This window comes from Trachurus japonicus, chromosome 24 (genome assembly GCF_045865225.1).
Source record: "Trachurus japonicus isolate A0001 chromosome 24, Traja_1.0".
NCBI classification, from domain to species: domain Eukaryota; kingdom Metazoa; phylum Chordata; class Actinopteri; order Carangiformes; family Carangidae; genus Trachurus; species Trachurus japonicus.
In genome coordinates this window covers 5868278-5884917 of record NC_140930.1, presented here as the reverse complement: position 1 = coordinate 5884917, position 16640 = coordinate 5868278, and the positions used below count along the sequence as shown (strand labels likewise).

General features: G+C 43.3%; 1 protein-coding gene across 2 annotated transcripts in view; it reads right to left on the bottom strand.

Moving 5' to 3' along the window:
• Positions 1 to 16640, bottom strand: part of LOC146961223 (protein NLRC3-like) — a 141747-nt gene that overhangs the window by 74744 nt on the left and 50363 nt on the right. The gene's annotated exons all lie outside the window — the stretch shown is intronic.

Below are 16640 nucleotides of genomic sequence, written 5' to 3'. Positions count from 1 at the left end.
TAGCTGAGGTTATTAGCTTGTGCTAAAGTGAATATTGCTAGCAGTGTTAGCTGTTGCCTCTGATGGTTTAAATGGTCATTTATGTTACATTTATGCCACTGACCGTTTTCTTAGTTGTCAGTTGTGATATCATGTGTAGCCTATTATCTTTAATGCTAATGACATCATATTGTGAGCTGTATTATTGATGGCTATTGTTTTGGTTTATTTTGTGAATAATAATAGCTATGTTACAAAATGACATGTGCATAACAGAATGTATCAGGAAGAGCAGAACTGAGAATCACCATGACCTTAAGACAGCTACACACAGAATTTCACTACACATAGATCATGTGACCATAGGCCTGCACATCAGAACACGTCAGAGCTCACACAGACCAATCACAGTAGTACAGGCCTTGCACGCTGGGAGGGACCAAACCCACAGTGTGTCAGACTGAACAGAAACATACACAGATCAGATCATGCTCAGCTCTTCCTGGTAACACTGTCTTTGTGTGCTGTATGATCTCCGCTCTCTGCAGACTGCGATTAAATACTTCTTTGATTCAACCTTCGCCTCCTCCACTTTGTGTCTTGCCTCCCGACCCGGGGGAGATCCACACGAGTGGATCTCAACAGATGGGGGCTCGTCCGTGTTAAAGGGGGAGCAAGACAAGTGGATGGACCATTCGACCTAAAAAAGCTTTTCTTCATGGACAGAGGATAAGGACACAAGCCGGCACATAAAAGGTACGCAGAAAACCTGTTATAACGAATTCTGCATATTGACTATCACTAGAACTGTGTCCTGTCCAATGTACATGTAAGTAAAGTAGCAAAAGAATCAGAAAAGTATTTTAAAACTTAAAGACAAAGGTAAAGAAAATAGAGACATAAAACAGCAGACGATAAAACCTTGAGAGTGGCGTAACTCCACCTGACGACCCGACGGGGTCCAGGAGCGGTTGATACCGCGGCTGGGTTGGATTCCCGGGGGTGAGGTCCCCTAATTATACTTGTTGATATCATTCTTGGAGAATTATCAACATTTAAAAGTAGGTTGAAGGCCTTAATATCTTGGAGATATTTAAATTATCTATTGGTTAAATTATTGCGGTAAGGGTGAAAGGCCCGGGGAGGAAGAACAGGCTTCCAAACCAAGCACGTCTGTCTGTCTAAAATTAAAGGGTGCGAGGCCCGTAGGAAAAACAAAATAATTTCTTACAAATACTTCTGAAGCATGCACAGTTTGATATACCTTTGTGAAAGCGCTGAAATTTATTTTTTCTATGAAAAAGTTCTAACTTGTCTGTGTTGTTGGAGTTATTGTGAGCAATATATGGGTGGGGAAGAATAAGACTCTGAGAAAACTCGTTGTGTGAATATCCATTTCGCTCAGCGTCAGCAGTGTATGGTCTCAGTGGCGGGGTAACCTAGCGGTGTTAACAAACGCCACCAGTTCACTGTTGTTTAGGGCAGCGAGTGCGTAAAAGCCACTCTGCAGCCCAGCTGTGCGCTTTGGAGGCTAAAACACCCAGTTGATAAACGGTGTGGGGTGTGAGTGTAAACTTTGCAAAATCCTTGTGATTAGAACACCCAGAGTGAGACCGGGTCACTATAGAGTGATCTAGAAGCTTGTCTCCTGAGGATTTGCAAGGGGCTAACGCAGCTATCACTTCATTCCCTGCAAACGTGCCAGCTGTGGAGCTCAGAGTCTAGATAAAATATGGATGAAGAATTTGATACAGAAATGAATGACAGTGGTTGGGGTCCCTGGCAGACCCTCTTAGTCCAAGTAGACACCACTGCAGACGCCCTAGGCGCCCTCACAAAACAGGGCAGTAGAGAAAAGAAGATTGAAAGAGCCAAACAAAAGATGCATACATTAATCACTGATATGGGGAAAACATTGCAACATAAAGAACCTTTACATACTCTCTTAGTAGCTAAAGTAAAAGCAGCAACAGAAAAAAGAAAGAGGCTGTAGAGCAGGGAAAGACAGCAAATTGGTTTCACAGGAATGGGTGGAAAAAGGAGGAGGACGCGTGGGAGGAGGAGTGTCGAGGTTGGTCTGAGTTGGCTATCTGCTGGCAAGGGATGAAACACAAACACAGGAGTCCAACTCCCTCCAAAATGGTAACTGCACCTGACACCCTCTCATGCTCGCCCACATGCCCACCTCCATATGCACTAAACCCACCTGGCATGTTTCCCACATATAGGATTGGTAAAGGCACCATGCATATTATGCCCGTAGGTGGGCCCACATTAGAAGACGAGTTAGATGACGCCGACCAACAACGCACGGGGACGGCCCAGTTATACCCCACTGCTGAGTTGCATGCACACCAGGCCGTACACACTAACCCCTTCACGTCCGCCCATCCACCGGCTGCGCCATTACACACACAGTCGGCTCCGCCCTCCGTCTTTACCTCCGCCTTTAACTCGTCTCCACCGTCCATCACCGCGTCGGCTGCACCCACCGCCGTCTACCCAGCATCGATTGCACCCTCCCAGGCGTCATCAGCCGGTTCACAGCCCCCACCGTTTCAAGATAGGGTAGACAGAGCAGAAGTAGAACGAGAGCAGAAGGTGCTATTGGAGGCAGAACAGTGCCCCAAGACGAATTGGGCGTTCAGGATGTACATGTGTAGTTTAGATACGGTACATGTGTAACTGTTGTTTGTGGGCTGTTCATCCCCAGTTGTTTTGGAATAAAGCAGAAGGACGACCCAGACAGTACTTTCCTCTTAGCCGCAGACTAGGAGCAGAGCCATCACCCACAGATAGACAGTATGAGTGGTACCGACAGGCTGTATTGAACGGCCTCCCTGAGTCTGTGCAAAACACCATGAAAAATAACCCTGACATGCTAGGCTGCGACTCCTGTAAGTGGGAGAAGCATCTCATACACCACCTCACTATCGCACAAGATAAGACACAGAAAGACAAAGAAGAACATTCTGACCTCCAAGCTCAGCTACTTAAACTGCAACTAGCCAAGGCCAGGGATGACGTCAATGATAAGAAAAAGAAAAAGGAGCAAGTTAAAGTAATGATGCAGTCAGCACAGGGACCGTAATGGGATGATCATTTTGTTTTTCCTGACATGAATCCTATTCCCCCGTGGGAGTCACAGCCGCACCATAAGGGAGGTAATAACATGCGTAGGGGAAGGGGAGGCTCACGGGGTGGGGGCCTGAGAGGAGCTTACAGGGGGAGGTCACAGAGAAGAGACCTTGCTTGTTTCCTATGTGGAGATCCGTCCCACTGGGCGAGGGAATGTCCACAAAACAATGACAACCAGCAAAGGGGCGGCCGTCAGCAGAGGGGAGGCTTTCAAAACAGAGGAGGCAGGGGTAGACATGATCCCCAACCCACCACAGGGGGAGCTACTGGGCAGTTCCCCCAGCTATTTGAAGAGTGACACACCCCACAGAGAAGTCCTGACCAACACTTAACGGCAGAACCAGTGTTGCCAGCCATTTTTAGTGGATACAGGTGCTACTGTCTCCACTATACAGACTGTACAAAAGAACTTGCTCTCATCTGAAGTCATCACAGTCATGGGTTTCTCTGGGGTTCCTACTACTCTGCCATATACCAAGCCTCTTACCACGCAGCTGGGGAACCAGACTGTGCTGCACCCCTTCGTGGTCTCTCCTGATGTCCCTTCAAACCTACTGGGCCGAGATTTGTTGACCAGACTGGGAGCTAACATTCTATGCTCCCCTGATGGTCTAACTGTCTCGTTCCCTGATGGTACCCAGATGAACTGCAACAGCACCAACACTGCTCTGTCTGGACAATACCTCATGTCTCCAGTAGTGGACATGGCGGCAGACATCTACTGGGGCTTACTACATAGTGAAACACGAGAGCATGGTGGGATCCTGTCGGCCTACCTACAATGGAAGCCCTGGATAGCCCAGCTACACCCCTACGTGGCCCCCCCCTGATCCTCCGCATGTTACATTGTTTTATGATAGACAAAACACAGAGTGGTATGAAGAACAGTTCAGCAGTCAGATAGAGGGTACTGATTGGAGTATAGCCACAGACAGCATCTATGTTGCTCCCATAGGTGTAGTAGCCGGTGTTAACCTACTACCTGCACAGTTACAATGGTACATGATGGAGGATGAGGCAGCACCACATGTCTCCCTCGCTCTCCATCCTGACCACCAAGCTAAAGAATTAGGTTCTATTGTAAAAACTGCAAAACAACAGACAGATTGGAAACAGCTGACGCCACAAATAATGTATTCCTCTACTGCTAAAACATATAAAATACAGGTTTCTTGCACAGATCAGGCACTCATGGAACATGTTCAGATCTCCCGCCACCACGGCCGTGAAAAGACAGATCACCCAGATTCCGCCGCCATGTTGGACTCTCTCCCAAACTCTCTGTGGGCCACTGGTCCCACTGATGTGGGTTTGGTAGACTGCCCACCTGTCACATTTTCTTTGAACACCACGGATCCCATCTGGCTTCCTCAATATCCGCATAAACTACAAACCGAACTCGGTATTGCAGACACCATTGAGGGGTTGTACAAAAAGGGGGTGTTGATTGACTCACACTCTCAATGGAACACACCCATCTTACCTACGGAAAAGAAAGGTACCGGCAAATATCGGATGGTTCAAGACCTGCGTTCCATTAATAGTGCATTACGTACCGCTACGACACCGGTCCCAAACCCCTACGTTGCTCTCACCAATCTTGACCCCCGGCACCAGTGGTTCACCTGCATTGACCTGGCTAATGCTTTTTTCTGTCTTCCTCTAGCTGAAGATTGCAGAGACATCTTCTCATTCACCTATCGCGGTAGACAGCTGACGTACTCGCGTATGCCCCACTACTCCAGCACTTTCTACCTTGATGTTTCTGGAACACCACACTGTGTTAACGGGGTGTTGTTCCAGAAAAAAGGGGGAGAGAGGAAAGTATTAATGTACATAATATGATGATGATCTGTCCAGAGAAAGACATTGACACAGACACAAATGAACATGCTGAAATCGAACATATAAAAACTGAGCAAAGAAAAGCCTCACCACAAGAGAAATCTATGTGGAAAAGTAGGGTTTGCACAGAAACAGAAGGTTTGTGGCGAGGTCCTGATGGAAGGATCATTTTACCGCCAGGAATCAGAGAAATAGCACTAAAAGAGGCACATGGGGTGGGGCATGTCGGAGCAGCACAGATGGTGAGAAATTTGGAAAATTGGTGGCATCCTTTTATGAAGCAAATGTGTAAATATCATGTAAATACTTGTCCTGAATGTATGATGTACAACGCCAGACCAACGGTCAGACCCCACCCTGGACGTTACCCTCTGGAAACAAAAGCAGGGAGAGAAATTATCATAGATTACACAGATATGGTAAACTCGGTTCAAGGTTGTAGATATATGTTAGTATGTGTTGATGCATATACAGGTTGGCCCACAAGGAGGGAAGACAGTAAGATGGTGATAAAGTTCCTCATTAATCAGTACATTCCAAGACATGGTTTTCCGGAACGAATTAGGTCTGACAATGGCACACACTTTAAAAACCATGATCTACAGAAGGTGGAGGAGGTACTGGGACTCAAACACAAATTTGGGTCTGTATATCATCCCCAGTCACAGGGAAAGGTTGAAAGGATGAATCAGACCCTTAAAAGTAAAATAGCTAAAATCTGTGCCCAGACCAAGATGAACTGGCTGGATGCACTCCCACTGGCACTTATGTCGGTACGTAGCTCAGTGAATCAGAGTACAAGGTTCACCCCATTCGAGTTATCTACTGGAAGAATGTTTCCAGGGCCACAAACAAAGCTCGTGGGGTTAACTTTGAATGATCAGTCTCTAACCCCAAAACAGTACTTTCATGCTCTGCAGACTCTTGTTTCAGAATACGCAAAGCAGGTTGGTGAAAACACTGGAGGAGAAACAACAACAACTCCCGACTCCGAGTGGGTACTGCTGAAAGTGACCAAGAGAAAGTGGACAGAGCCACGCTGGACAGGTCCGTTCCAGGTAAAGGAGCGCACCTCACACGCCGTTCGGCTGAACGGCAAAGGAGACACGTGGTTCCACTGGAGCCAATGTGCAACAGCTGAAGCCCCCGCCAGAACCCTGGGGGAAATCCAAGAAACGCTGCGCGAGCAGAACAAAGGAGCAAAGTCCACCGAACAACAAGGGGCAGAATAATCCCCTGGTGGCAAAAGGGTGAGGTAGTCTAACCAATACCCCTAGGGAGGAAGTGAAATAGCGTTCCTCTCCAACAAGTGGTGTGCCAAACCACCAACCAGGATCGTCGAGGCGCCCAGGAGAACATGCCGCTCACCTTCTTCATCATCTGTTGGTTTGTGGTAATGTTGGTTTTTGCTTGGGGTCTCCACCACCTGTACACCACAGGAACAACTACATTATAATACCTATAGCATTACATCTTGATGGGTACATTTTATCTTCTTGTCATATTTTACCTTACTATGTTTTAAAAGTTCTAGGCATATTGCTAAAGAGTTGTGTGATACACTTTATTGTGTTGAACAGCAGGTTTGAAGCTGTCTCTGGGGTAAACCCACCAGAGATCTTGTAGAGATTCTCAGATCACAGAAAGTATTAAAAGCTTGCCACAATGTTACTGTATGGGAAATATAAACCTCTGTTGAGACTCAGTATTTTCTCATTAGCCACAGTTACGCTGATATTTGCCTTATGCGAATGGTCTACATCACTGCACTCCACTCAAAAAGGGGGACACAATGTTTCCTTTCCCCACAAACGCAGCATCTCCAATGATAACTCGTGTGAACGCACCCATCAAACTGCATATACTGACCTTTCCATGTTTCACGTTTGAGAAGGACGTGTGACTCCTCACTCAAGTCTTCCACACTGTTTTTTGCTATTGTGCCAAAGTAATTAGACGTACATGTAGCCGCACTGCCTTATTTCGTTCATGATAATTATGTTGGTGCTAGCCACCCTCACAGATAGCATGTGCAGCTCTACCAGGGGTCTGTGATATATCTGAATGGAATAATAAAGTGAATGAGTGTTGATTTTTTGCTTGCAGCTCAGTTTCACAGAGTGCCTTATATGTGGTGTTGGTTTTGAGGTTGTTTGAGATGTTTTTCTATTCGTTTGTGTGATCTCTGTTCAGAGATCAAAAGGGGGATTGTGAATAATAATAGCTATGTTACAAAATGACATGTGCATAACAGAATGTATCAGGAAGAGCAGAACTGAGAATCACCATGACCTTAAGACAGCTACACACAGAATTTCACTACACATAGATCATGTGACCATAGGCCTGCACATCAGCACACGTCAGAGCTCACACAGACCAATCACAGTAGTACAGGCCTTGCACGCTGGGAGGGACCAAACCCACAGTGTGTCAGACTGAACAGAAACATACACAGATCAGATCATGCTCAGCTCTTCCTGGTAACACTGTCTTTGTGTGCTGTATGATCTCCGCTCTCTGCAGACTGCGATTAAATACTTCTTTGATTCAACCTTCGCCTCCTCCACTTTGTGTCTTGCCTCCCGACCCGGGGGAGATCCACACGAGTGGATCTCAACAATTTCAAAACCACACACACACACACACACCACATTGTGTGCAATATTTACTTGGATTAAAACCATAGACTGTAAAAAGAATGGACGTAGCGTCCGTGACGTCACCCATTGGTTTTGGGGAGTCGTTTTTGTGACTCAAATATGGCGGCCTGAACAGCGCCATGTTGGATTGGCCGGCCGAGAACCCGCCCACTGGCCTCGAAGCAGCTGTCCACGGAGCTGCTCGGACCTGTCACTCAACGTTTCCGCGCCCTAATTGGCCAGAGTCTTACCCTTATAACAGTAAAACGGCAGAGTTAAAAAAAAATTCACCCCCCTCAGAGTGTGTGCGGGGGTAGAAACTATCGATTGAGACGAAAAAACGTTCTGACACCAGGCTTTTAACATGTTTACTGAGGATGTAAAGTCGGCGATTTTAACATGGGGGTCTATGGGGAATGCTCCCTTCTGACACCAGCCCCCAGAGGAATCCGAGGGGATTGCAGTTTTTTGAACGCGGAAGTGAGCTTCACTTCTCAGACCGACAACTGCCCCCTTGATTAAAACACCAGAAAAGGGATCGACTGTCTCCTGCTTCTTCTTTCTTTCTTTAAGTCTTGAGGGAACATTATAGTGCGTTCTGACAGACGCACACTACGCGATTACGCATCAGAGAAACCAGTCTGTATTCTTTAGCCTTCATCACAATTATGCCACCTTTAAAATTAAGTATGGTTTGTTTAATTATTTCAATAATCATAGTATGATCATCTTAACACTAGAACCGCCAACTGCCCTTCATTGATTTCATTTGTAAATAACTTTATTAAACATTTAAGTCCACCAGTCTGTGACTTTTCCTAAAATGATGTTAATAGTAGGGAGGTTAAGACCAAAAAATAGCCATTTGACTTCAAGTCATGATGCAAAGGTCCCCTTTGGTATGGAAGTACCTTAGGGTCATACAAATAAATTTATCCTAAGACACAAGTGAGATCACATTTTGTATCAGAATTAAACAAGTTTTTTTTTTAAATGGCCGCCAATGCGCCAATAATACACTAGAGCCCATATCTCTGCTTCTGTTATAGCTATAATAACAAATTTGGTGTCAAAATGTACATTTTGGGGGTCAAGAAAGCCAAAGAAATAGGTTTCAAGTTTAAAAAACCAACAGTTTTTCCCTACCATGACAATTGGAGGTAAAATATGCAGTTTTTCAATGAAAAAATGTACGCCAAAAAGACATTCCATTCACAACTTAATAATAATTTATAAACTAAAAGTGTTGAATATGTGTATTGTGGAGGCAGAGGAACTGAATAGTGGGACAAGTTCATAACTATGTTCACAGATTATAAGTAGGCAATGCCATACAACTGTGCAGGTAAGTGTAAATTCATCACTGAGAAGATTTTAAGATTTACAGTGTAAAGAGTGGTTGATCAGCTACCATGACTGGTGTCTCACCTGGATTAAGGTACCTGATCGTTTGTCTGAGGACTTTCATTGCATGCCAAGCCATACTGGGGCTGGTAGAGGACTCTGAACAGCGGCAACATGTATGATTTGGATGGGGGGCATGAAGCGGCCTCCGTGATGCTGGCATAATATGCAGCCCATGAGATCCATTCTCCGGCTTCAAGGTTCTCTGTCAAGAGATGGTTTCTGACTCTCTCTAACCACTGGTAGCCTTCTTCGATTACATTGATGAGAGGACGGGAGGCTGGATGAGGATGACTGTTGGTATTCAGGGCAGGAACATACAAGACCTCATCAGGTGGCAGTGACACATCCAGATCCATGGTTGTGTAGTGAGGTGGCAAGGATTTAACATGCTTCTTCCCCATTTGAGCTGGATCTAGGATGTCAATCAGATTATCAGTCTGTTGGCTGTCTGAAGAGAAATGCTGTTGAATGCATGTTCCATGGAGGGCTGATGTTGCTATTGTTGACGATGGGTTGTGGTCAATGTTATCAAAACCACCAATGGTGAAGACACCCTTGACTGCCTGAGGTGGGACCACAATACCAATCTGCTCGCAGTGACTGATCACTGAATTCGCCATATCTATGCTAAATGTTTTCAAGCAGTCATATGACACACATATTCCTCTTTTATGCATGGCCTCCACCAGATATCTACTACCACTTTGCTGGTGTAGTTTCATTGCCAGATATAGCGAAGCTGGTGTTTCCCTCTCTCTTATGTGACGAAGAACACTGCCAAGTTTCTTTGATCTGCACCTTACAGAGTTGAAAATTATTTGCTGCCCAATTGACCTTTCGCAAAACCCCGCCCCCGAACGGTCATTGTCCAATCAGACATCATAGCAACCGTTACTATGTAAACAAGATCCGTCAAGCTTCGGACCTCCGACAAGCAAAGTGTATTGTCGGACAGTAGTTACCAGAAGAGTTTGGCTGGGGGAGCCGTGTTCTTTCCCTTCTCAAAGCTGAAAACACAACAGGAGAGGTGCCTACAATGGGTCAAACCGTGTGGAAGCCCCCCACAGCCGGACCCTTCTCCCAATCCCAGCTAAATGTCATGAAAATAAACAAGCATGTAGCCTAGGGGAGAGCGGGGCACGTTGGCACAGGGCTACTTCGAGGTGTTCCGCTGTAGCAATAAGGACGTATTTTGGTGAGCACATCCTCTGCGTGAATTCCGGCATCCCCTGAAGTAGGCGGGAGCCTCCATTCATCCGTTCACTTTTTATTCAAGATTCGTGGTTTGAAGCTCATGTAAATTGAAATTTTGACGTGAAGTAATTTTCTACTTAAACCTTTTGTATACACGTCACAAAAATAAAACATATTTCATTTTAGTCAGCTTACAAGATAGGATAGTTGCCATGTTTCGTGCTACGTAGCGCTCAGTGACAGCTAGCTAAATATGCTTACAGTCATGGGTGGGGCACGTTGGGCCCCTGCGTCCCAACGTGCCCCACTAACTTGCATGAATGAGTTTTTAAATAGACTTGTGAGTTAATATGTTATATATATTAATTCAATAGTTCATGGGTTATTAAGTTTTTTCCTTGAAAAAAAAAGAAATTTTTTTTTAATAATGATTCATTCAATTCATAATTTTGAGATGTTGAATGGACAATTCGTTCGTCATTTACATGTTATTTTACTTAGTGGTCCTGTGGATATCTTTAAAATAATAAATACATCATAAATAATATATGCAGTTGTGGAGATTACACACAACATGTTTCTATAAAAATTAAATTGTTTGCAACCATTTTTAAGGTAATTTACAACACTGTCCCAATTTGCACACCTGCTGCTTTCGGTATAACTGTTTGAAATGTGAAAGGGCTAGGAACTCATCAGTTGCGACTTCGGCCCCGTAACTGCCACACAGTTGCTAAGTAACGTTGCCCTAGTAACCATCTTAGAACTCCCACAGAGACTGGGCTTAACTGTCATACTCATCACAGCATCACATTCACATTACAATACATAGGCTACTCTTGGTCGAAATCTCATGCTACTTAAGACAAATATAATGTAATGAAAAAGCTGCAATGCTTAAATACAAAATTAAAGTTTTTGAAGGCAAAGAAAATAAAGTAAAGTCACTCTGATTACACGTTTTTTCATTGAAAAACTCCATATTTTACCTCCAATTGTCATGGTAGGGAAAAACTGTTGGTTTTTTAATCTTGAAACCGATTTTTTTGGCTTTCTTGACCCCCAAAATGTACATTTTGACACCAAATTTGTTATTATAGCTATAACAGAAGCAAAGATATGGGCTCTTGTGTATTATTGGCGCATTGGCGGCCATTTAAAAAAAAAAAAACGCGTTTAATTCCGATACAAAATGTGATCTCACTTGTGTCTTAGGATAAATTTATTTGTATGACCCTAAGGTACTTCCATACCAAAGGGGACCTTTGCATCATGACTTGAAGTCAAAAGTCGCTTAACCTCCCTACTATAACGGTCACGTCTGTAATGTTCCCGCCGTGCAACGGTTCAGCTGCTGCTTCTTCTTCCTCTTTTTGTTTTTCGGCGGTTGTGCAGTGCACTACCGCCCCCTTCTGGTCTGGAGGATAGAGATAAACTGAGACATGATTGAGGTATAATATTAAATAATGTCTCATGTTGAGACTAATTTGAGAGCTTGCACTACTCTCATTTTTCTTTTTGCTGAAACACTAGAAAAGAGACAACTGTAAGAGAATCTGAGAACTCAAAGAGTGAGCAGTGAGAGACAGAATCCTCACTGAGACATAACTGAGGTCAAATTGAGACATATTTGAAAGCGGCACAGCATGTCTCATTTTTCTCTTAGTTGAGATCAGGAAAAGAGACAGCTGTGAGAGAATTTAGAGAACTTGCACAGTGTTCACTGTGAGACTTAATTCTCAGGAGAGACATTTGAGAAGAATGAGAAAACCACTTTTGTCTTGATTAGTGCTCATTTATATAGGAGATGTAAATGTGACATAAAGGAGATCTCATCTTCAATTTTGCTTTGCTATGGGTTGATTTCCGCACACGTGGAATTTTTGCGCGCGCGATTTATGTCAGTATTCTAATCCCATATCTCCTCCTCTTCATAGCCAACGTCAATGCCACTGACATTGGCAAGCGGCCGTCCACCCATAAACTCGTCGATTACTTTAAAATACTCGAAGTTAGATGGGCCAAACCCGCCGCGACCGTTGTGGTTTTTTGTTTTATAGTAGGCCGTTTTTAAATTTTTCCACCGAGTTTTTATCTGCTCCAGACTCCTGTCGTATCCCCCCTCCTTCATTCTCATGTGGACTTCTGTGAACAAGTCGTCATTCCTCACCTTCCTCCCGTCTATCTTTTGCATAATGTTTTGTTCTTTTAGGATTTCTAAAAGTAACAGGGTTTCTCCCGATGTCCACCTTGGAGCTATTGACTTCTTGGTCGACATGTTTGTTGACAAGTACGGCTCGTACGTGCTCAGGCGTGCGTGCTTACGTACGTACGTACGTCAAGTCCTGAGCATGCGCAGAACGAACGCAGCCAGGGATCAACCCGTTTCAAGTGTATACATGACAGATAGATCGCTTTGGAAAAGGTTTAAACCACCCCCTTCAAACCGGTTGGAATTTCAACCGGTTTGGGGTAATTGAAACGGTTTGAGGTGTTTACATAAAGTATTTTCAATCGGTTTGGTCTCCCAAACCTTTCTGAAACCGATTGAAACTGTCCATGTAAACGTACCCACTGATGAATGTTAAAGGACAATTCCAGGCGAATTCAACTCGGGGGTGTATTTTCCTATCATTTTAGGTCTAAAAGAATGAATCTGAAGGTTTTCAGTTAAATTGCTCCTGTTTTGCGGTAGTTGCGTCTGCCCCCGCATCGCCACGGCAGCAATGAATGGGAGTGGATGTAAGTTCCGCTGTTTAGGCTGTTTACAGCCCTCAAATCCGCAATTTTTTTCCACAGACAGCGTCAGATGGCTACTCAAACATGAACCGAGAAGTTTATTTACTTCAAGCAAGCCGACATGTTTGTAAAACTAGATCTAATTCAAAGTCTCCCGGAGTCTCGCGCGAGACCCGGTGCCGTGCTCGGTGTGTTCACATGCAATGGGAAAAGCTACCGTTTGTGTCATAAACACAGGAATATCAACTCTTTACTTGCTTCAAGTAAAAAAAACTTCTCGGTGCATGTTTGAGTAGCCACCTGACGCTGTCTGTGGAAAAAAATGTACACTTCAAGCAAGTCAAGAGTTGATATTCCTGTATTTATGACACAAGCGGTAACTCCTACTGCACCTGAATACACCAGCACTGCAACTTCGGGCTCGCGCGAGACTCCGGGAGACTTTGAATTAGATCTAGTTTTACAAACATGTCGGCTTGCTTGAAGTAAATAAGCACTAATTTCAGCTGTTGAGGATATAAAAATGAGACTCAAAGTCACCGGAAAACTGGTTGTACAACCTCTCTTTCCAGTGATACGTCATTAGGCTGACACACAACAATTATGATAGAATGTAGTAACTCCTACCTAATAATGTATGAAATAAAAAACTATCATTGACTAACTCTAAGAAGTATTTCCCATAATGTTCTCTGCCACTGTAACTACACACACACCCCAGATTAGAAATCCTTTCTCATTTAAAAAAAAAAAAAAATCTCATATTACTTTATGTGTATCTATTCATTTTGAGCACCAGTGTTGTATTACCACATTTACAAGGTCTTGCTCACAACTGAACCATGGATTAATCTGAGCAGTGCTATTTACACTCCCTGAAAGTCTTGGTTTTCATCATTTCTTTCTACTTATTTTTTTTATTATTTACGTGCTGGACAAGACAGTGACAGTGAAGTTTTCATCATAAATTCACAAAAACTTTTGAGTCATTACAATTTGCTCTATGTTATCATATCTATCCATGTAATATTTCTTTCAATATTTGTCACAGTACTATAGCTATTAAATGCTTTATCATTGATGCTATCGTGCTCCAAATAACTATGTACAACTAGGTTATAACAAAGAACAAATGTATTTTAACAAACTACAAAACAAACTATTTACAACAAACACAACAACAGGGACATGGGAGGGCAGGTTATGGGGTGGGAGGGTTAGAATTGGGTTTGGGTGCTGTTGGGTCAGGGGTTGGGGACATGGGAGGGCAGGTTATGGGGTGGGAGGGTTAGAATTGGGTTTGGGTGCTGCTGGGTCAGGGGTCGGGGATTCTTCAGGGATCTCCATGTTTTCTGCAGACACACAGAAAAGAAAAAACATTTTCTGTAAAGTTGTGTTTTTTTTGTTCTAACACATCTTTCCACATTTCATCACAGACAAATTCAATGGACATGAAGAAACCATCACTCACCATCTGCTGCATAACATGCAGATGCCAGGGCCACCTCCAGCTTCTCCTTCAAAGCTTTATTTTCAGAAGCGAGCTTCTCATTCTGATGTCTGGCCTTCCTCCATTCAAACATCGCCACGTCTGCCCTTTTGGCCTCCGCCCTACGGAGCCGCTCTTTTTTTCCAAAGAGGGCCATGGTTTTCCCCACAACTTGGAGAGCATGGTTATAGCGAAACTCCGGGGACAAACCCACATCCTTGGCTTCATACTAGACAAAACAACAACAATCATTAATTACCACAGATACACACTCCACAGGCAAGTGAACACTGAAATAGAACACAAATATAATCATTATTGTTAGTACATTCACACCTTGTATGTTTTATGAGGACATAATAAACCCTTGTTTTACCACATCATCAATATACACTTCTTCACTTTGCAAAACACCAAGGTTACCATGTGAAGTTAAAATTCCTGTATGAAATACACATGGTCACATACAAATAGTTTGAAATGACATGAGCCTTAATAGATGTTGTTACTTTTTCCATTTGCACAAAATAAGCTTTAGCTACAAAACATGATACAAAAAAGTGATTGAAAGATACAGACCTTTCAAATACCATAATCATATCAAAGTTGTACATGTTTTGTAATTATTAGATTATTAACACTAATATTATATTCTTTCTATATTCTAATTATTGCTCAACATATGTATTACTGTCACTCATTTCTGAATCAAATTACTGTGTAAGCCGACATTTCTGCTCACTACACAATTTAACAGCCTATGCTAACAATTTGTCCAACAACAGCTTAAGGCAACTGAGCAAACAAGGCCGTAGCTACCATTGAGGACACCGAGGTCATGATGACCTCGGTATTTTTTTCGGCCTAATGAATGAAAAAAAAAAAAAAAGTGCAAAGTATTAGGGAGGACAGATGGAAGGTGACTGAGTGACTCCTCTCTTGTCCAAACAATTCCGGTAGGCCTATAATGCTCTTGTTTATTGACACCCTCACGTACGCTGGTGTTTGTTTACTGGTCGCGGGAAAAAAGGCGATTCATTCGGAAAAAGCGAGTGGTACAGCGCGTCGCGGAGCCTGCGTGCATGGAGGAGAAGGCTACTGAGTGAGTCGGTTGGCTCTAGATAAACTGCTCTTTCCAACCAGTTGTTACACTGTAAAGGTTTCGTACATACGTGCACTTGAAGCGCTGTATTATTTCGGGAGGGAACCTCATGTATACGGAGAAAACAGCTGTTTAATAGCGTCAATTCAGCGCCGTTTACTGTTTGTGTCCTGCACTATGCACTAGTTGAGAGCTAAGTGGGGGAGAGCAGAGACCTCTTTCCTGCAGATACTATACTGAGGGGGCATCTACTGCACTGTCCATTCTTCCATCAACTTTATGTGAAAAGCACAGTGACATGATACATTTTATGTTTACAGACAGGGGCGTCACTAAGTTTTAAGGACAGGGGGGGCTTAGCCCCCAGGAGATGCACAAGATGTGAGCATATGTGGTGCACGAGCACAAATATTTCACAAACAAAGACTGTGAAATTTTTTCTAAAAAATTTTGGACAGATTTAACAAAGAGCATACGGTGTAAAGTTTAGGCAACCATTAGTTTTATTTCAGTCTTTTTTATTTATTTAAAGAAAGCTAAGACCTGTGAGATTACTACAGACATGTCTGGAGTAGGCTACTGTAGAAAATGTAAATTTTTCATCTCTGCCTAGTAAGAATACTAACAAAAATCACATTAGAGTAAAATCTACCTTTGAATCATGGGATATCAGGCAAATTATAATGTGTAGGCTAACTGTGTAAAAGTAGATGCTAAAAAAAATGAACCTGAGCAATTTTGCAGCTGTTTTATTATCAGAGATACGTATGTCCAGGTGGAATTTGACCTTTGGAAAACTAATTAGGCTATATTTCACTAATAGCCGGTGTCATAATATTCACTCCATCCAAATACAACTGTTTTTGGCTCATTTTGATTTCACCTAGACCTCTTCATATTTTCCCATTCAAAGAAGACCATACAACCGAAATGAAGTTTGACACCAATATTTTACTCATAAAAATATGCATAGAAATGTGAAATACTACACAAACCAACAACCAAAATTTGCTGCAACAAGGAGCAGTCAGATGTATGTTTGTGGTAACTATAAGGAAAAGCAAACAAACTTCCTGGGCCTGTTTCAAAGTGAGGAACACAGCTG